The sequence below is a fragment of the Manis pentadactyla genome, chromosome 16, assembly GCF_030020395.1.
Source record: "Manis pentadactyla isolate mManPen7 chromosome 16, mManPen7.hap1, whole genome shotgun sequence".
Classification (NCBI taxonomy): domain Eukaryota; kingdom Metazoa; phylum Chordata; class Mammalia; order Pholidota; family Manidae; genus Manis; species Manis pentadactyla.
In genome coordinates, this window is record NC_080034.1 from 32,787,232 (window position 1) to 32,809,426 (window position 22,195).

A 22,195-nucleotide genomic window follows, 5' to 3' on the forward strand; every position below is an offset into this window, starting at 1 on the left:
AAGATCAGAGCCTTAACCAATTTAATGCCATTATTCACTTGGTAAATACTCAGCTGACTCATGCTGAGGCAAGGGGCTCGTGCCTCATCTGGCTGGGTATGAAGGGACTCTGTCTTAGCTTGAATTCTTTTAAGCAGCCTGACAGGATTTGTACAGCAGTAGCTTATTTGGGGATGTGGCCCAAAGTGAGGAGACAAGGAAGGAAAGGATGTTTGGGTCCCTGCTGTATCAGGGCTTAATTCTGAGACTTTCAAGATCCATTCAGAACACTTCCAGGAACTATTTGCTTGAAGGATAAAGAGCCAGGATACCCCTCAGCTTCTATACTGCAGGCTTCTTTAGAACCTGGCAAGCTCCTGTCTGCATCCACAGAAATAGGGTCACCCTTACTAGGAAATGAGTGCAGTGGGGGCTCACTCTGGGTGGAGTGTTCTCAGCTTGAACTGAGTTGGTACAGGCATGGAGATGCCTGAAATCAGAAGTAAAGCTGAGCTTTGTGAGTTGCAGCACCAGGTCTATCTGCTACAGCTTCAAAGAAGGCTTAGCTCATTTAGATATGAGATATTGAGGATTCCAGGACATGTGGCCTGGATGAACTTACATTGAAAGCAACACAGGGAAATTTTTTGGGTCACTGTGTGAAGTGTTTCACTTCTGAAATGGGGTTAATCATAATACATAAAGTTGAAGTTGTAATAGGCATTATACAATACCCTCAAGCCATGCTTTTCTTATTGCCTCACATCTGACATTGACTAAAACACTGTGTAACATTGATAGCGTTTTCGAATAGCAAACGCTGCTGTGCTAAACTAGAAGCAAATTGATGAAAGACATATTTTAACTCTTGTTAAATAGAGAACAGTCCTCAGTGTGATATTTCTCATATAGTCCCCAACATGGTGGCTTTTCTGAGCTGAGGCTCTGGCACCTCTTCTAACATGAGGGCAATGCCTCTTAATCAGGATTGATCTAACTATTAGAAAATGGGGGTAGCTGACCTTCCTGGTAACAGGACTAGGAAAACAAGATTGATCTTATTTAGGGAACATGGGGATGTGGGAGCTGCACCGAGTCTGAAAGCCTCATGCAAACAGCCATAGAATAAGGCTGTTGGTGGCAAATTCCACAGCTGGAAGGGTCCCCACCTTTACTAGTCCCATAAGCAGGGATTTAAATCTATTTTTAGATGAACAAAATGTTGCAGTTGTCTTGTCTCCAACTAAAAACAACTGAGTCCCCAGCCTAGCTGCTGGAAATAGGTTTGCTCCTTTGCAGGAGGCCCTTCTGGGCTCCAGTCCAGGCTGGCTCCAGCCTGTGTGGCCCCTGGCAGGAGGGACCCAGGCAAAGAGTGGGTGCTTTTTGCCCTCTCCCTGAGTGTTATGCAGCTGTTCCCTTCTGATCTCTCACCTCTTCATTGGTCCCCAAGTGAGCAGGCTGTTCCCTGACCCTCCTTACCACAAATACTTTCTGCTTAGCTCTGTGCCCCAGTAGATCCCTTACCCCTACAGACTACATCACCCAGTCTTGTCTTTAAAAAGTCCATCCAGGTGGGATTGACCACTGAGATACTGGCTAGAAAATAAGAGACTTGGGTACTTCATGATTCCCTGTCTGCTTTATAGACACATCTCAGACAGGTGTATCCTTCCAGGCCCACTGGTTCGGCGTGGTGAGACCCACTTCCACTACTCTGCTCTCAATGGGCTCAGGTAACTTTCCTTTTGGGCCTGTGGTTGGCAGTAGTTCTTCACCATTGCTAGCCCCTCATGCCTCATCAACCTGTGTTCCCTTAGTTCTTCACATTCAACCGAGGTTTTTCATCTCATTCAAACCATTTGAGATGAACTGTTTCCTGCAAGGATCCTGCCTGATAAGTGAAGAAAGTTCTACCTCAGCTGGGAGGGGAGCATGCTCCTCTAACATCTTGTTACTCCTCCATACCTAAAGGAAGTGGGGTTCTTCTTCCCTTATCTGATATATACTAAGCCTTAGCATTTGGGGAGATGTGCCTGGCAGCCTCTGAATGGGAGGCAGGGTAACTTCCCACCTAGAATTTCCACGTAACTAGTTCAGAAGATCCCTTACCCATGACAAAGATGGAGAAAAGAGATGGACTAAGGGTCACATTCAACTATAGCTGATATAGGATCTGAATGTCAGTGCACACAGACATATGGCTACCTTTGAACAGCAAGTCAATCTGAAGCTGCAGCCTGAGGGGCAGTCCTTTCTGGAAAGGACCCACCCTAAGTTTGTTCCTCATGAGACTTGCAGTTAAGCTTCAGTTCCAATTGACCAATGTGGATATTTGGTTCAGTATCTTCAAATATCTATTCAGAGCTCCAGAGGGACCACAGGAAGCCAAGCACAAAATTAACAGCCTTCAATAAGATTGAGCTATAGAAGTATGAAGGAACAAGGTCTGTATACTTCACCAGCTCCCATAGGTTTATCCATATCTCTTCTCCCAGGGTTCCTTATCTATGCAATCATTTGTCCCTACCTGGGAGTTTGTATCCTTACCCTTTTCTAATCCCTCCTTACCAAGCAGGTGGCCAGATACAGTGCTTGAGTCTCTGCCCACTGGGAGGACCTATCACCACTGCTTTCAGGGCTATGAATGAAACTGCAGCATAGTCTGTCTTGGCTCACACCAATTTCTAGTTGACTATCTTGAACCAGACTGAGTTCTCAACCAGTCATAAGAAACTTCCCCCCACACCCCAAATGGGTCCCAGATATGAGTTGGAGAATCATAAGTGACATGAGGCTCCGGACCCCTACAGACTACATAAGTGACATGTACTGGACCCACAGTACTACACGCTCTATGCCATTTCTATTGTGCAGTGAGTTTGACATACCAAAAATTAAATCCAAGATACCATACACAAAATGGCATCTCTAGTTCCATAGTCACTTGTCTTGTAGTCAATCTGCCCATCTTAGAACCTTAGCAGATCAGGAGCTGCTTTTATGACCAGTGAACAGTTCTGTGCTGCAGAACCTGTCTCAGAACCCTATATGCTGTCTTTATCTACCAATTATAGTTTGGCATCACCAGCATGTGGAGTTACAGGGCCCAAACTGCAGGGAAGAGTGCCCTGAAGGCTGAGCTGGCTGCAGAGCCCTCTTATTAAGCTCTACTCAGCCAAGTACTGTTATCAACTATGTGATGGAGTCCCTCCAAATCCAAAGACTCCTACCAAAGGGGTAGGGGACAAAAGGTACTGTGATAGAATAACGAGTCTTGGAATGGATATCCTGGTATATCTCAAAGCACTGGGCCCCCCTAAGTCAAATATGGCAGCAGGCCTCTGAATATCTGAAGGGTTTATCTTCCTGCATTTGGTATGTCCCAGTAAGGACAGTAACTTCTTACTCATTAGATTGAACACTTACCATTGACAGTGGACCAGCATGGTGGTCTTCAGAATCTCAAGACTATAATCATTTGAAACTAAGGCAGGGAGTATACTACTGCTCATCCTAAGTGAATATGAATGGCTTTCAACTTCCCCATTGGAATTAAAGAATGAGTTTGTTAGATCAATAACCTTAACTAAGTGCCCAATGGGGCTGATCTGTAGTAGAAATGCTACATCTGGCTCTGCAGCTATAATTGAGCTACCATTTTGTGTTGCATTTACATAGTCCGTCATGTCATGATTCATCTTTCCAGGAGCCATTCCAGTGAATCAAGCAGACAATGCTTGGGTGAAGCCTTATTATTTTCAACTTAGAATGAGCTGTATCTTAATTACTCATGGCTGTTGGTGGGGAGCAGCTTTAGGGGATTCCCCCTGGCCTTCCCACCATGATGGTTTCTGTTCCATGAGTTGGGGACTACTGTGAGGATTGTCAGTTGCTATGTTTTCATCTGATTAGTTTAGGATCAGGAAAACAATAGATGTACAGAACTATTGGAGCCACTGCAAGATTTCTCTGATCTCATTGTCACCTAGCCTCAATATACATTTCCCCATTCTATCAGGGTAACTGATCAAGCTTGAGGTCCCTTGATATCAGTGTCAGTTCAGACCCTCTGTCCAACAGCCTATGACTGGTCCAAGCATTCCCCTTTCTCCATTAGTTATCTGGGTAACTGGACCTAAGTTCCTTTTGGGGAAGGGTAGGAAATATGTTGTACCTGCTGTGACATTGTAGGGCCTTCTCTAAGGGAGCCATCTATCCCCCTTGATTCATAGACTCTGAGCCTAGCAACTAGCTTAAATATGGAGACTGGGTGAGGGATCACATCAGTCAGGGTTCAACCAGAGAAACAGAACTTGTGGGATGAATATATAATACTGATAGGTTGGATTTATTATAAGAAATTGGCCTATGTGACTAGCACTGGATGGTTTCAGTCTCCCTGCAAGTTCACTCTGGGTTTGGTGAGGCCAAATAATGACAATGTTTGGGGTTAAAGGTCTTATACCAAGCTTTATTCTCATGGTGGCAGGTTGAGAGCTAGAATCATGTCTGCATCTGGAAAGTCTGCAATCCCCAGCCTCCATCTCTGCCTCTCCATAGAGCTCTGGGTGGAGCTCTTTATGTAACACAATGACTTATGCCAATATGTGTACAAGCATGTACCTACACAGTAAGCCAATTACATCATAGCATGTGCACAGTGGGCGAGTATATTAGGGTCAACTGCGCATCCTGGCCATGGGAACTTCCATTTTCCCTGCAGTGATTATGGGTCTGGTGAAGCAAGTCTGAAATCTGTAGGTCTGGTAGTCAAGATGGAAAGATGATAGGCAGGCTGGAACTCACAGGCATGTACCAAAGCTATTTTCCAAAGACAGGAAAGGATCATGAGCAGGATTGAGTTCTTTCAACTGATAGAATCAGGCCTACCTCAATTATCCAGGACAATCTCCAAGCCACTTACTAAGCAAATGCAAATTAAATTAACTATCCCAAAAGTCAATCAAGGGATAGACAAGAGTACAGAATACCTAATAAATGAAGAATAGATTAAGAAAAAGGAGAGAAAGAAAAGAACCTTTAGATTAGATTAAAAATCAAATGGTCAAGATTGGATTAAAGATGGTGGTGTGAGAGGTGAGGCTTCCTCCTAAAACTGCATATAATACAAAAATATAATTAATACAACTAATCCTGAAAGAGCAGCAGGAAAGAGGACTGCCAGACGAAAAGAGCAGACCTCATGGAACAGGGTAACGTACCAAAGCTGTGGCCCTGCAGGACCCAAGCCCTTCCCCTACCCCAGCTCACCAGCAGGAGGAAGAGAAATGGAACAGGGAGGAGTAGAGGCCTGGGACTACTGAATACCTAACTCTGGAGATCTGCTCTGGGGGCACAAACCTACATTTCATGGTGCTTTCATGATACTCTTGTGATTAGGGGATAGAAAAGCTAAGACAGGCAGAATTCCTGGAGAGACTGAGATTCTAGCTGCTTGTGGAAAGCTGGGATCTATATCTGGCTGCTCTGGGACAAAAGAAAGGTGGGCAGTCTGAGAGACTTCCTAACAAGGAAGCCCTTAGCAAGAGAGCTGCTAAAGGGGCAAGGATTACACAGAGATTACTGCTCAGGAGAAAGGACAGATAGACAAAATTGTCTGGGTGCACTCTGCCCAGCAGGTTGGGAGCTTTCATGATTTCCAGATGCTCCAGGTCCCTGGTTGGCTACACAGCTCAAAGGACCCCCTCTGTGATAAGCAGCCTACTGTGCCTTTCTCCCAGCCATCCCCATCTGGCTCGCAAACTGGCAAACCCTACCCTGGCATTGGGCCAGCCAGAGGGAAGATCTGGCTACAGCAACTACAAACACAAAGCACCAAGGCTTATACCTGTGTGCTCGGCCCACTGATTCAGGCAGTGGAGACAGGCATAGTGGCCAGGAAGCATGAAATGGCTCTTTCCTGCCCCCAGGCACCAATACCACTCCCCTGCCACTGCTGACATTGCTTCAGGGGCTGAGCAGCTCCAGAGAGTAGAGCTTCTGGACACTAGAGGGCATCATATAAAAATATGAAACATCAGAGGAACCTGGTTCAGAGTAAAATTAATATAACTACTGAGAAAGATGACATGGACCTCATGGCTCTTCCTGAAAGGGAGTTCAAAATAAAAATCATGAACATACTCATGGAGGTATGAAAAGATATTCAAGAACTCAAGAACGAATTCTGGTCAGAGATCCAGTCATTGAAGAGCACAGTGGGAGGGTATTCAGAGCAGATTGGATACAGTGGAGGAGACAATAAATGAAATAGAAACTAAAGAGGAATACAAAGAAGCTGAGGCACAGAGAGAAGGATCTCTAAGAATGAAAGAATAGTGACAGAACTGTGTGACCAATCCAAATGGAACAATATTTGCATTATAGGGGTACCAGAAGAAAGAGAAAAAGGGATAGAAAGTGTCTTTGAGGAGGTAATTGCTGAAAACTTCCCCAATCTGGGGAAAGAGAGAGTCTCTCAGGCCATGGAGATCCACAGATCTCCCAACACAAGGGACCCAAGGAAGACAATACCAGGACATAGTAATTAAAATGACAAAGATCAAGGATAAGGACAGACTATTAAAAGCAGCCAGAGAGAGAAATAAGATCACAAAAGAAAACCCATCAGGCTAACATCAGACTTCTCAGCAGAAACCTTACAGCCCAGAAGGAAGTGGCATGATGTATTTAATGCAATGAAGCAGAAGGGCCTTGAACTAAGATTACTTTATCTGGCAAGATTATCATTTAAATTTGAAGGAGGAAGGAGGAGCCAAGATGCAGCATGAGTAGGGCAGTAGAAATCTCCTCCCAAAACTATATATATTTTTGAAAGTACAACAAACACAACTATTCCTAAAAGAGAGACCAGAGGATACTGTACAACAGCCAGGATACATCTACATCTGTGAGAACTCAGCATTTCATGGAGGTATACAAGCCATGACCTGGTGGGACCCAAGTGCTCCCCCCACCCCAGCTCATTGGCAGGAGGAAAGGAGTCAGAGTGGGGAGGGAGTGGAAGCACAGGACTGATAAATAACCAGCCCTAGTAATCTGCACCAGGAGCACAGACACACATTGCATGGTGTGCTGGATATTAAGGAAATGGAAAAGTAAAATCTGCAAGCGGGTCCCTGCAGCCAGCTGCCCTGGGACCAAAACAAAAGTGCTTTTTGAAAGTCTTAAAGGGACAGGGGCCTCACAGCTGGACAGAATTGTCCTGGAACACTCAGCCCAGCAGGCTGGGAATCCTGAAGAACTTTAGGCACCCCAGTTCCCTGGGTGGCAACACAGCCCTGAAGCCCCTCACGGTGATAAACAGCCTGCCATTTGTTCCCCCGGCCAGCAGGGCCCTGCCACAGCAGCCGAGCATTGGGAGAGTGGCTGCACCCACAGCAACCGCACAGTCTCCTTCCAGTGCACAGCCAGCTGGGCCAGACCCAGAGGCTGCCACTGGCACACAGCTGCCTGGTGCAGACAGAGGAAGTAGGGGCAAGGCACAAAGGGGTGCTGTTCTTGCAGGAGAGCACGCCCAGTGCACCTGCCTCTCCCTGCAGGGCTCTGGGCTGCCTTGAGGGCTGCCCTGCCCACAGCAGCTCGGGATTAACCTGGAGGCTGCTCCAGGTGTGCAGGTAACTGACACAGGCAGCAGAGAAAGGCAAGGCGACCAGCAATCATGAAGGGACTTTGTTCTCCCAGCTGAAACACATGCCACATGCCTGTGACTACCTCTATCAGCATGAAAATACAGAAGACTTTGGTCCTGTCCAGAATTACCCAGACAACCCCTGAGAGAGGGTCTGGGGAGATAGATATAACCAATCTTACTGAAAAAGAATTCAAAATAAAGGTCATAACCATGCTGATGGACCTGCAGAGAAATATGTAAGAGCTAAGGGATCAAGTTAGGGAGAATGCAGAAATAAAACAATCTCTGGAAGGACTTAAGAGCAGTCTGGATGAGGTGCAAGAGACCATTAATGGAATAGAAATCAGAGAACAGGAACACAGAGAAGCTGAGGCAGACAGAGATAAAAGGATCTCCAGGAATGAAAGAATACTAAGAGAACTGTGTGACCAATCCAAACAGAACAATACTCACATTATAGGGGTACCAGAAGAAGAGAAAAAGTTAGAAAGTGTCTTTGAAGAAATAATTCCTGTAAACTTCCTTCTGGAGGAGGAAACAGTCTCTCAGACCATGGAAGCCCACAGCTCTCCCAACACAAGGGAACCAAAGAGGACAACACCAAGACATATTATAATTAAAATGGCAAAGTTCAGAGAAGGACAGAGTATTAAGTCAGCCAGAGAGAAAAAAAGTCACCTGCAAAGGAAAATCAATCAGGCTATCATCAGACCTCTCAACAGGAACCTTACAGGCCAGAAGAGAATGGCATGATATATTTAATGCAATGAAACAGAAGGGCCTTGAACCAAGAATACTGTATCCAGCACGATTATCATTTAAATATGAAGGAGGGATTAAACAATTCCCAGACAAGCAAAAGTTGAGGAAATTTGTCTCCTACAAACCTCCTTTACAGGATATTTTAAAGGGACTGCTCTAGATGGAAGTACTCCTAAGGCTAAATAGATGTCACCAGAGAAAATAAAATCACACCAAAGAAAGAAGACCAACTAAATACTAACTAAAGGCAAAAAATAAAATCAACTATTCACAAAAGCAGTCAAAGGAAACACAAAAGAGTACAGAATAAAACACCTAAATTTAAAGAATAGAGGAGGATGAATAAGAAGGGAGAGAAATAATCGTCAGCCTGTGTTTATAATAGCTTAAGAGAGTTAAGTTAGATGGCTAGATAGTAAAGAAGCTACCCTTGAACCTTTGGTAATCACAAATCTAAAGCCTGCAATGGCGATAAGTACATGTCTTTCAATAATTACCCTAAATGTAAATGGACTGAATGTACCAATCAAAAGAGTCACTGAATGGATAAAGCAAGACCCATTTATATGCTACTTAAAAGAGACTCACTTCAAACCTAAAACACAGACTGAATTTTTTAAAGTAAACTTAAACCAGAATACCTACTAAAATCTTGGGCACATGGTCATCTTCACTTCTTCACTAGGAAGCAAACTACAAGCTTAAGTCCTGTACACTAAAAAATGTTAGTGTCTGAAAAATTTTGTGGTCTAAATTTAGAGCATACATAGAATAGGCTTAACCTAGTGGCCATGTTGTCAAGAGTAGTGACACACTCTCCAGTGTAGCTGGTAGCATCATGTGTGAATGCTCAAACCCAAAAGAAGTTTAAACAAATATTTAAGCAAAACAGGGGTGCCATTAATCTTATGTTTAATGAAAAATGTATGAAAGTCACCTGTGCACAGAACTCAGCCTTTTCAAACATCAGTGGTGTATAAGTTACTACTGCCTCCAAAAAGTGATTTCATAACTACAGTCTTTTGTCCCATCTTCATCTCTTCTAAATGGAAGTGAAGATGGGTGGGTGGGTGTGGGAGGGACTGAAACTATATGCATTGTAGTGATAGCAGACTGGCCAGACTGAACAAACTAGGGCATTTAACAGACTGAACACAACTCCCCCCGGTGGTGATGGGAGCACATCTACGTACTTGGTGGTGGTGAGAGCAAAATGAATCAAGCCAAATACTGACAGCAGTTACACTGGAGTTGGGATTACTAAGCCCACTTTTGGGTAGTTTATGTGAGAAAACCAAGGCATATAGTTCTTGGGCTTGGACTGACTTTATGGTGGCTGACTTAGTGAGCTTAGTATAAGCCTAGACACAGAACCTGTGAGCAGAGCATTATTTGAAAGGTCAAGCATAAGGGCTTGTCTGGATCCTGGTCCAGAGATTCTCAAGACTGACACTAATGGGCGCTAAGCATAGAGGGCATGACTGGCTCTCTTCTCACACAGGTCTGAGATTTTCTTTAGGAAAACCACTGCTTGCCATGAGAGAACAGATGGATTCTGCTGCCAGGCCAAACCATCAACAAATAGTCACTAGTCTATAGTTGGGGCTGCTTGTCAGCTCTAGCATCTGTTCCTTTTGGGTTTTAGCCACATTCTTATGCTGGTGTGGATGTCTAACCCTCAGTCTTGGCATATCTGTACCTTGGAACGTGGATCCAAATTACTCATCTGGTGTTCTCATCTTCATATAGCAGTTAAGGTCTTGAGAATCCCTGGACCAGGATCCAGACAAGCCCTTATGCTTGACCTTTCAAATAATGCTCTGTTCACAGGTTCTGTGTGTCTAGGCTTATACTAAGCTCTCTTGACTTCAGGAGTATTTTGTGTGCAGTAGGCCATGAGGGAATCTGGATTATGACTCTTAACAGTCTGACACAGACATCCTCTGGGTGGGGTACCTGGGGCAAGATTTGAGTGTTCCTGGTCAACCTGGCAAAAGCACATTGAAAAGTATATGCACCTAAAAAGCAGTATACCTCTGCTTCTGTTTCTAGTATGAACTTTGGCTACTGGTCTTGAGTTGTGAAGCCTAGGTGAAGAAATGAATAGGGTGGGAGCAGAGTAATTTCATGAGCTTGCCGTAAAAATAGCAAGTGTCCCAATTTGCCTGGGAACAAAATGTTTTTGCTGCTAAATGAGCACCTCAGGCAAACCAGGACAAGTTGGGCACCTATATACAAGGCAGCTATCTGAGTCACGTTGTCTGAAGGAAGAATACTTGCTTGAATATCTCCATGACTTACATAAATGAGCTGTCAGCGTTCAGCAAAGACATATAGTATAGATTACCAAATGTTGGTACTGCTAACCAGGATTCTCCCTTGGCATACATCAGTGGCCACCTAGCAAGTGCTTCAGACTGATTCTAAGTATTGGCTGTCTTATTGAACTTCCAGATGCTGATTCACACCTGTGGCTGGTGTTCATTTTCCTAATGGACTGGAGGAAGTCTTGTGAATAAACATAGCTTATGTATATTGGGGGCTGGATAGTGTCTCCACAGGTAGCCAGGGGTAGGACTGGCTTTCAGAGGCCTGAGGCAAGACCAGGAGCTCCTTAGTAAGCAGGGCTGAAAAGCCAAAGTAAAAAGCCAGAGAAAATCAAAGCCCACAAGCTAGCATAAGAAACCAAATTCTAGAAAGGCCAGAGATGACTTATTGGAGTGGCCAGATTCTGTGGGTTCAGATGATGAAGATAAGAGGTATGAATATTAGGTGTCTAGTTAACTAACTGGCTTAAAGTTTCTACAAGCTAACAGGGTTGTAGTAGGTTTGTCTAGCTCGATTAATAAAGGATAAGGGATCAAGGTAGTAGGAATGGGAATCTCAGTACTCTGGTCTCGAATGTCACAGGGAATGTGAGTTTGTGTAAGTCCAGGGAGAGGAAATCCTGGGGCAAAATACCTCTAAAAACTGAAATCAGTCAAAGGGAGAAATAAAGTTTAAAACCCGTCTGTTGTTTACAAACTGCAGTCCAGGGCCGTCTCTCTCCTCTGCTCCTGAAGAAGCAAGCCAGCCAGCCCCTCCCTTTAAACTCTCAGGTTCAGACACACCCTTGGTTGCCCAGGTAATTACCTATTGACATGGAGATGAACTTCTCTCCACCCCTGAGGGTATGTAAATGCACTAAAGCCAGGCGAGACAGTCTGGAAATGTTAGTTTTACCCACAGTTTCCCAGTCACTTTGGGCTGTCTTTGCACACAAGCAAAGTGGGTTTCTTCAGTCCAAAGTCAACTCCCCAATAAGGACAACAAAATGGCAAAGAGATCTGAGAAGATGAGTAGACTGTTGACAGCTTCTATGGCCTCCAAGGTAGGCAGGAGTCCCATGAGCCTTTCCTATGCAAATACCATCACTCCCACTCCACACCTACACCCACTACTGAGAACCCTGTGTATAACTTGCAATCAGTTTGAGACTGAGGCATATGTGCTAAGAAGGTAAATCAAGAGCTTTATACTTGAGGTTGAGGCTAGTCAGAATTTCTGAGGATGGAAATGGTACAAGACATCATCCGGCTTCTTGAAGGGTAGTCAGTCCTGGTATCAAACATAGCTCATTACTATTATTGCTCACGTAACCACTTGAACAACTTAAAGATAATAGTTACCATCCAAACTCTAAGTGTTCTCTAAGTGGAACCCTAATTGTGGGCACTACAATCATGGCTGGTTTGTGTTGGCAAAACAGTGGAATGTACTACTCAGTGGGCAGTCTACTTTGCAGAACTCTGCTCCAGGATTATGGTACAGATCAGAACAGTGGGCATTGTACTCAAATTGAGATTCCTTCATTGAAGATGAACATAAAGGGCCCTTAAGACTCTAAAAGGAATTAAAGACCACAAAGCATAACATAGTCCTATCCCCTGAAAAGGCTTATGCCCAAGGCAATGAGGGATAGGCTTAGCTATTCCTATCTCTGGGCTAGTACTGTGTGGCCTCCATTTAATGAATTCTATCCTGAGAATAGGTCCCATTTTGGGGATGAGATGAATTCAACAAAGCACAAGTCTCCTCTCAGGATTATCTGTTGTCCTGGGAGATTATCTCAAGGTCCTTTCCCTGACTAGGCCTTACCACCTTCTGCCCTCCATTGTCTGTATAGCCTGTCATATTCCCCTGTATCTCCTATGGGGATTTAGCTCACTACTGCCAGGGTAGCCTTCAGCTCACTGTTCCTAAAACACCTTATTTAGGCAGCATGAAGTAATGACTCATGTGACACTGTCTTGTTAGTCCATTGTTGGAAGCCCCTATTTCTTCCACAGTCAGATGTCAAGGCAAACTAAAATTCAAAACATCTGAGCTCTTATCAGGCTCCACCAGTCATACTGGGAGCTGGGCAGGTGCTGGGGGCCAGTTAAAGCAGTGGGTCAAAATAATGCAGTCCAAAGTAAGGCTGAGTTTGAAGGGCAAAGCCAGTATTGGCTATCGCATTGAGAATGGAAGGGCTTCAGGCCTTGGGTAGGCAGAAGCAAAGATCCAGAAACTGAAGAAGAGAGTAAGACAAAATACCATTCAACTTAATTCCAGTGGCCACACTGTGCTGGCAAAGGGGTGTTCAAATGCTCACACTCAAGGGTTGTATTAATATGTGGGGATAAGAGCATACCTTTGCATGGTACAAAGTTCCATGTATGTACCATTTTGAGCTAACAAATCATTCAAGCTTTTTGTGTCTTGTATTTCTCGATCTTTGTCAAGTAGGTTAAGTTTCTAGGAATTCTCACTTCAAAGCCTAAACATAGACCTGATTTATAATCCAAGATACATCTTTAAAAATACCATTTTTGTCACAGCTTAATGCTTCGATCTTATTCTTCATTCAATATTTTTACTAGTATTTGGCATGTTTTGGCTACTCCTGTTATTTTGCATCCTTTTAGAGTGTTTTCTAAATGAAAACATAGATGAAACCTGTGACAGAAACTGACATTCTACTACCTGACCTTTTCAGACTGAGAAAGATGCCAAAGGTGTTTTGTTTGCTGGTGCTTGTGAATCTGGGTCTAGGCTCATTGTCCACTGGGTTCTTTGTATCTGCCAGGTGTTATGACTTCAGGCATGGAGGAAAAGGTCAAACATTGATAGTGACTGTTTTGTCACTAGTTAGTAGCAGATTGTGCTGATGAGGGCACAGCAAAAGGTTAACTTCATGATCTAATACATGAAAGGGCCAAATCTTTGGGACAACATAGTGACAAGATCTATGGCTTTCACACAATTGTTCAAAGGATACAACATAGAAACCCATCTTGAAGGGAAATGGGGAAGGCTTGTACAAGGAAAGCCAGCTGTGTTAGCATCCTCCACCATAAGGCAGACCCTGTGCAATCAATTCTGTTAAACCCTGGTAGCAGCCACCATAGAGAGAATGCCACAGATCCGCAAAGAACTTGATTGAAAAATCAGGACACAAAAGGGCACATGCTTCACATTTTTCCTCACTTTTCACTTATAATAATCTGTAACCAAACAGGTCTACTAGGACATTGAAAGGTAGCCATAGGTATCCATGAAAATAAATACATGGGCTTCATTTAAAATTTCCTTCTAACATTGTATGACACCTTTTTCTGAGATTAGACTGACTGCCCTGTCACTTATATTCAGTCTCTATAAAGAGAAGCAGAAATGCTTTTAATAAACACAAACATTACTGTAGGATGGTTAGTGGGATGTGCTACAGCTCTTCTTGAAGTTTGTCCTAAGGTGGCAGTATTCTTCTCCTTCCCCTACTACCCCTTCTACTCTCCATCTTCTGCCTGTACTTCTGCTGGTCTTGGTTGCTTGGTAACTGACATATCCCAAGACCATTATTCCAAGGGGATTTTGGCCCTAGTTAAGCCCCTATTATGCTATTGCTGCAATTACCTATAGAGCTATCTAAAACATGGAATCACTGGGAAGCATCCCATATGTTTCAGACATATTATCCCCATTAAGCAAGCTTATTGGCAGGAGCAGCTTACCAGCTCCTTCCTTTGCCTTCTGGCCTACTACTGCGAGTTCAGATTTCAAAGACCCTTTAGTGTGTCCTAATAGAGGCATTTCTCTTCCACTTGCCCTCTCAAATAACCAGAAAATCAAGACCAACAGTGTTTAAAGGCATCTGGAAAACAAGCACAAATTCAAGTGGGTCTAAGGTGATAAAAGGAGAACTCCTTCTACCCCTTGCCTCTAAGACCCATGTTCTCTAGCTACTAGGAAGAGCATACCATGTAACAGCTATTGGTTTAAAGCACGTACCTCATTCTTAAATACTGTGCCCAAGTACTAAAAGGTTATGTCCAGGTTGGTTCACTTAGGGTCTTAGCTCTACCTTTTTAAGAGGTCATTCTAACATCCTGTTGGGCTTGCAGTTTTCATGATCTGGTAGGACCAACAGCTCTTGGTCATGTTCCCATTGTATATCTATTCACTATAGAATAGATTCTTTAGTCTGAGACAGTTATGTAAATGACAGCCCCTTTTTGGTGCTGCTGGCCGAGATACTGGGCAGAAGCAAGCCTATACTTAGAATACACATATCCAATAAAGATTAATCACTGTTCCTTCTGGGATAGAAGAGACCTAATATTCAACTTGTCCACGAGTGACTGATCGATCTCCTTGATGGATGGTGGTATATAGAGAAGGCCTCTTCCAAGATGTAAGCCTCTGCAGCTTACAGGTTAGATATTCAGCAGTGGCAATAGCTAGACTGAGTCTTGGTGAGAGGAAGCTCATGCAGTTGGGCCATGCAATAGCCTACATTCTTGCCACCATTAATAGTTCTTTCATAGGTCACTTAAGGAAGCACTAGAGTGGCCAAGGACAGAAATGAGCCTGCTCACCTTGTTCAATATCTCTTTGGATGTCTTAGTGTTAATGTGAGATACATAGATCATTCTCTGTGCCCTGCTAGAGGTCCAATGACATACTCCTTTCCTCACCTTGTATCTATTCTTCCATTCTTGCTCCTTCCAGGCACCTCACGAAACAGCAAGGTCACTCGCCTAGAAGTCCTGCCTATGCTTGCCTCCAGGTACTTTGCATACATGATTATTCTTTGAAGTTTCCCCCATCACTGTTCTTTGGAGCTTCACCTTAGTAGGGCTGTAATGCACCAACAGTGGACGTTCTGCTAGCATCTTCACTGAGCTTTGAACTAGAGGTGTAGTTTTTGCCTCGTATTGGTTGATCATAGAGTGCTACTACCCATAAGCAATAAGTATGAACTTAGGGAAAGAGGTGGTTGGTGTTGGGTCTGGACCACCTGCTTATATAACTTGAACCCTCAGGACCTCATACTTCACTTTGCATGTACTATTCCCATTTTTAAAATGCTTCCTATTGTCTCCACCCAGCCTGTATGACTCTGAGCTGGCCATCATGAGCTAGTATAGACAGCCACTTTTCCCAAAGCCAGACCCTCAGCCTGAGGGCCCAGCAGTATGTAGGAGTTGTTTTATAACTGAATACTTTTGTTGCAGTTAACATGACTTTTTTCTGGAAACTTGAGGGATCTAAAACTTGGCTGGCTTGCTAGACATTCCTTATTGCCTTCTTTTGTACCAAGAATGTCTCTGGTGTCTTAGAATTGGCTGGGTTATATAGATCACATGGATGAATATCTGGCACAACAGCTTGAATGTCCCACAGAGCTGCCTTCTTTGCCCTCCTTCCAACCCCCCAAAGCAAGCCTTCAGCAGAACCTGACAATTTTGTTGAGACAGTGTTCCCAAGTGTTTTATGCTGCCTCCATCCAAACACACTCCACCAAGCTTTGTGTTCATTCTTTCATAGTGGGGGGTAAAAGGTGCATTATCTTTCACCTTACCTGGTATGTATCAGTTAACTAGAGTCTCAAAATCCTCATAAATATAGGAACAACATCTCTGTAGGGTGTCCTCTCTGTCTGGCATGTCTTTCTAGGGTAGCCAGAGAACTTGGTGCTCCTCTCACCAGGTCTAATTAACATGACATCAACATAGAGGGTGACTATTGTATTTTGTGATATGCCAAAGTGACTAAGACCCTGTGGTCCACATAGCAAAAGAATAGAGTTAAGACTTGCAATGTTGTGAAGTTAATACTGTTGATTTTACCACTTAAGTGTAAACTACCCCAAATCCTCTTAGGATTGAGAGGAACATGTCTGTCATACACACAGAGTACATCAATAAAGATACTATATCCACCAAGGCAGCTGCAACTGGAGCCCATGGAGAACTGTAATATCTCTGCCATGATGCAGAATGCTTTACAGAGGCTGTGGATGTGAGGAAAGGGTGCAAGGCCAGTGGCCCATCTTGAATCTTTGGTGGTACTTCTCTAATTTCATCCCAGAATTTAGTGTTACATAGAACTAGAATGCTAGAAAGGTCAAGCCTTTGGAAATGTTCCTCCCTATCCCCTATATCAATAGTGCCTCCAGATTCAAGTTTATTTATCCTAAATATGCACTGGAAGACTCAGAAAATACTTTACAGGGTAGAGGATTTATCTCTGGATCTATTGGATCACTGAGACTGCCTCGAGTTCACAGCTCTTATCTGGCCCCTACTCTGAAGGTCCATGATGGCATTTCAGGTCTCTTGCTGTAAGTTTTAGCTCTGACCTTTAAATAGCCTCCTGTGACTCCCCCATGTACAACTCTGGTAAAATGGCCTTAGCAAAGAATTAAAATCATGGTATATATTTGGAGTGGCATTCCAGAGTCATCCTTTGATAGGATCATTTATCTTCAAATATGGAATCTCAGTCTGAGAGATGCTTTAAATCTGGAACCTGAGTGAAAGATAATGACTTCACATTGCTTTGGTTAACAACATCCCTAACAGATCTGGGCGTATTTTTCTCCCAGTCTACAAGTCCAACTCTCCAGTAGACTGCCCATCTTTCTCACCAAGAATATAATTGTGTGTTAGCCATGGTCAGATATTCTGGTGGCTACCAGACTTGCTACCCATTTATAATCACATTCACTTTGCCTCTAAAGGCTAAGTGCCAATTATGATTGCTGTCATCTCCATCTATACTAGAGACCCCTATTTTCAGGGCTGTATCTCCTACTCACTTCTTGCCTACAGAGGACAGCCCACAGTAAGCTAATCCTCTCCTCAGATACATTCTGTATTTTCCTCATGAAGGGTGTGTCCTTTGAGCTCACTATAGGGGACATAGGCACATTCCTACTGATAACCTACCAGTTGACCATTACGTAAGACTACTGTCACCCTGTTGAGCATCTAAGCCATACCACTATATTCTGCAGTTCTAGAACTTCTAACTTGCCTACTAAAGGTCATTATAATGTCCCCATGCCATTATAATATCACCATTCCATTTACCCATAGCATTGCAGTATTCATTACCCTCAACTGTTCCAAATTTATATCCTAAGAATCTACTTCTTAAGACCCCTTCTACTGTCTTAATAGAAAAGCTCAAGACAAAGACGTCAGTGCAAGTGGTCTACTTGGGGATTTCAAAGAGGAGTGAAGGAGCCAGCTTGGTGAAAAGAAAGGAATACATTGAGGTTTTTTCCATAGGCAACAGGAGTTTGATGCCACTGAAACTGAGATTTTTAGTTTACTTGCAGTATTGTCAGTCAGAAGCTTGGGAAGCAGGGATATCTACCAATAGGTTTTTGTATTCCACTGGTAGATAGCTGCTCTCAGGTGTTAGCTGGGGAGCTGTTGGGCTGCTCTCACCTGAAGCAGATTTGGGACAAGAGTGGAAAGTCTCACCTCAGTCATGTTTTCTGTGTATCCATCTCGACTTCCATGAAACTACAGCTAAAATCAGTGATGCACAGGGGCTATATGACAGATACTAGAAGCATCTACAACTTATTCAAATGTTTGTTAAAAAAACTTCATGGACTACCTTCAAGTTTTATCCTCATTACTGTTGCATAATATTCATTAGGGTACCCTTGAATTAGACTGTTTTCTTGGCCATTGGCAATGTGCGAACCCGTTGCAAAAGAAATCAATGAGTTTCTTAGAATGCAGTAGACATTACAATGGGAAGTATTTAAAACTGAGGACTTTACTTTCAGTGTTAAATGGAGTTATAAGAAACTACCAAAATTGTGATCTAAGAGAGCAGCCTTACTCAAGAGAACGATTAATGAAGTCAGCACCATTAGTATGTGCCCAGCTGCTGTCTTATATCTAACAAGTATGTGCATAAAGATGGGTTTTTTATGTCTGATAAAATTCAGCGGTGAATCCATCTGGTTCAGGGTTTTGTTCTTGGGTAGTTTTTGATTACCGATTCTATTTCATTGCTGGTAATTGGTCTGTTTAGATTTTCTGTTTCTTCCTGGGCCAGTCTTGGAAGGTTGTATTTTTCTAGAAAGTTGTCCATTTCTTCTAGATTATCCAGTTTGTTAGCATATATATTTTCCTTGTATTCTCTAATAATTCTTTGTATTTCTGTGATGTCTGTCATGATTTTTCCTTTCTCATTTCTGATTGTTTATGTGTGTAGATTCTCTTTTTAAGTCTGGCTAGGGGTTTATCTATTATTTTCTCAAAGAACCACCTCCTGGTTTCATTCATTTTTTTCTGTTTTATTCTCAATTTTATTTCTTCTCTGATTTTTATTATGTCCCTCCTTCTGCTGACTTTGGGCTTCATTTGTTCTTTTTCCAGTTTCACTAATTATGAATTTAGACTATTCATTTGGGGTGGTTCTTCCTTCTTTAAGTAGGCCTGGATTGCTATATACTTCTGTCTTAGAACTTCCTTTGCTGCATCCCACAGAAGTAGGGGCATTGTGCTGTTGTTTTCATTTGTCTCCATATATTGCTTGATCTCTGTTTTAATTTGGTCCTTGATTATTTAGAAGCATGTTGTTAAGCCTCCATGTGTTTGTGAGCCTTTTTGTTTTTTGTACAATTTATTTCTAGTTTTATACCCTTGTGATCTGAAAAGTTGGTTGGTACAATTTCAATATTTTTGAATTTGCTGAGGCTCTTTTTGTGGCCTATTATGTGGTCTATTCTGGAAAAATGTTCCATGTGCACTTGAAAAGAATGTATCCTGCTGCTGTTGGATGGAGAGTTCTGTAGATGTCTGTTAGGTCCATCTGTTCTAATGTGTTGTTCAATACCTTTGTGTCCTTATTTTCTGTCTGGTTGATCTGTCCTTTGGAGTGGCTGGAATGTTGAAGTCTCCTAGAATGAATGCATTGCATTCTATTTCCCCCTTTAATTCTGATAGCATTTGTTTCACATATGTAGGTGCTCCTGTGTTGGATGCATAGATATTTATAATGGTTATATCCTCTTGTTGGATTGACCCCTTTATCATTATATAATGTCCATCTTTGTCTCTTGTGACTTTCTTTGTTTTGAAGTCTATTTTGTCTGATACAAGTACTGTAACACCTGCTTTTTTCTCCCTATTAGTTGCTTGAAATATCTTTTTCCATCCCTTCACTTTTAGTCTGTGTATGTCTTTGGGTTTAAAGTGAGTCTCTTGTAGGCAGCATATAGATGGGTCTTGTTTTTTTATCCATTCAGTGTCTCTGTCTTTTGGTGCATTCAGACCACTTACATTTAGGGTGATTATTGATAGGTATGTACTTATTGCCATTTCAGGCTTTAGATTCATGGTTACCAAAGGTTCAAGGGTAACTTCCTTACTATCTAAGAGTCTAACTTAAGTCACTTAGTATGCTATTACAAACACAATCTAAAGGTTCTTTTTCCCCCTCCTTTTCTTCCTCCTCTATTCTTTATATATTAGGTATTGTATTCTGTACTCTGTCCCTTTTTATTACCTCTGGTGACAGCTATTTAACCTTAGGGACACTTCCATCTATAGCAGTCCCTCCAAAATACACTGTACAGATGGTTTCTGGGAGCTAAATTCTCTCAGCTTTTCCTTATTTGGAAATTGTTTAATCCCACCTTCAAATTTAAATGATAATCTTGCCGGATAAAGTATTCTTGGTTTAAGGCCCTTCTGCTTCATTGCATTAAATATATCATGCCACTCCCTTCTGGCCTTTAAGGTTTCTGCTGATAAGTCTGATAGCCTGATGGGTTTTCCTTTGTATGTGATCTTATTTCTCTCTCTGGCTGCTTTTAATAGTCTGTCCTTATCCTTGATCTTTGCCATTTTAATTATTATATGTCTTGCTGTTGTCCTCTGGATCCCTTGTGTTGGGAGATCTGTGCACCTCCAGGGCCTGAGAGACTGTCTCCTTCCCCAGATTGGGGAAGTTTTCAGCAATTCCTCAAAGACACTTTCTATCTCTTTTTCTCTCTTCTTCTGGTACCCCTATAATATGAATATTGTTCCATATTCACACAGTTCTCTCAGTATTCTTTCATTCTTAGAGATCCTTTTTTCTCTCTGTGCCTCAGCTTCTTTGTATTCCTCTTCCCTAATTTCTATTTCATTTATCTCCTCCATCATATCTAATCTGCTTTTAATACCCTCCATAATACCCTCCGACTGTATTCTTCCCTTAGGATCTCTGTCCTAAATTTGTTCCTGAGTTCTTGAATATTTTTCTGTACCTCCATGAGCATGTTAATGATTTTTATTTTGAAATCTCTTTCAGGAAGATTCATGAGGTTGATTTCATTTGAATCTTTTTCAGGTGTATTGATAATTTTGCTTTGAACCAAGTTCCTTTGACATTTCACAATTTGTCTGTGGTGCCCTCTAGTGCTCAGAAGCTCTACTCTCTGGAGTCGCTCAGCCCCTGAAGTCACAGGGGAGTGGTGTTAGTGCTTGGGGGGAGGAAAGAGCTGTTTCCTGCTTCCCAGCTGCTATGCCTGTCTTCACTGCCAGAATTGGTGGGCTGAACACACAGGTGTAAGCCTCTATGCTTTGTGTTTGTAGCTGCTGAAGGCGGAGCTTCCCTCTGGTTGGCCTGATGCCACAGCAGAGGTTGCTGGTTTGCAAGCCTGAGCCAGGTGCAGGCTACCCAGGAGAAAGACACAGCAAGGTGCAATTCACATTGGAGGTCCTTGGAGCTGCGTAGCTGGCCAGGAGGATGAAGTGCCTGAAGATTGTTTAAGCTCCCAACTGGCTGGGCTGAGTACACCTGGACAATTTTGTCTACCTGTCCTTTCTCCTGAGCAGTAAGTTCTGTGAAATCCTTGCCTCTTTAGCAGCCCTCTCACTTCTAGGAAGTTTCTCAGGCTGCCCACCCAGATCAGCTGAATATGAATCCCTGTTTTCCACAAGCAGCTGGTTTCATGACTTACATTCAGGTCTTTGATCCATTTTGAGTTTACTTTTGTATATGGGGTTAGACGATGGTCCAGTTTCATTCTCCTACATGTAGCTGTCCAGTTTTGCCAGCACCATCTGTTGAAGAGACTGTCATTTCGCCATTGTATGTCCATGGCTCCTTTATCAAATATTAATTGACCATATATGTCTGAGTTAATGTCTGGATTCTCTAGTCTGTTCCATTGGTCTGTGGCTCTGTTCTTGTGCCAGTACCAAATTGTCTTGATTACTATGGCTTTATAATAGAGCTTGAAGTTGGGGAGTGAGATCCCCCCTACTTTATTCTTCTTTCTCAGGATTGCTTTGGCTATTCGGGGTCTTTGGTGGTTCCATATGAATTTTTGAATTATTTGATCCAGTTCATTGAAGAATGTTGCTGGTAGTTTCATAGGGATTGCATCAAATCTGTATATTGCTTTGGGCAGGATGGCCATTTTGACGATATTAATTCTTCCTAGCCATGAGCATGGGATGCGTTTCCATCTGTTAGTGT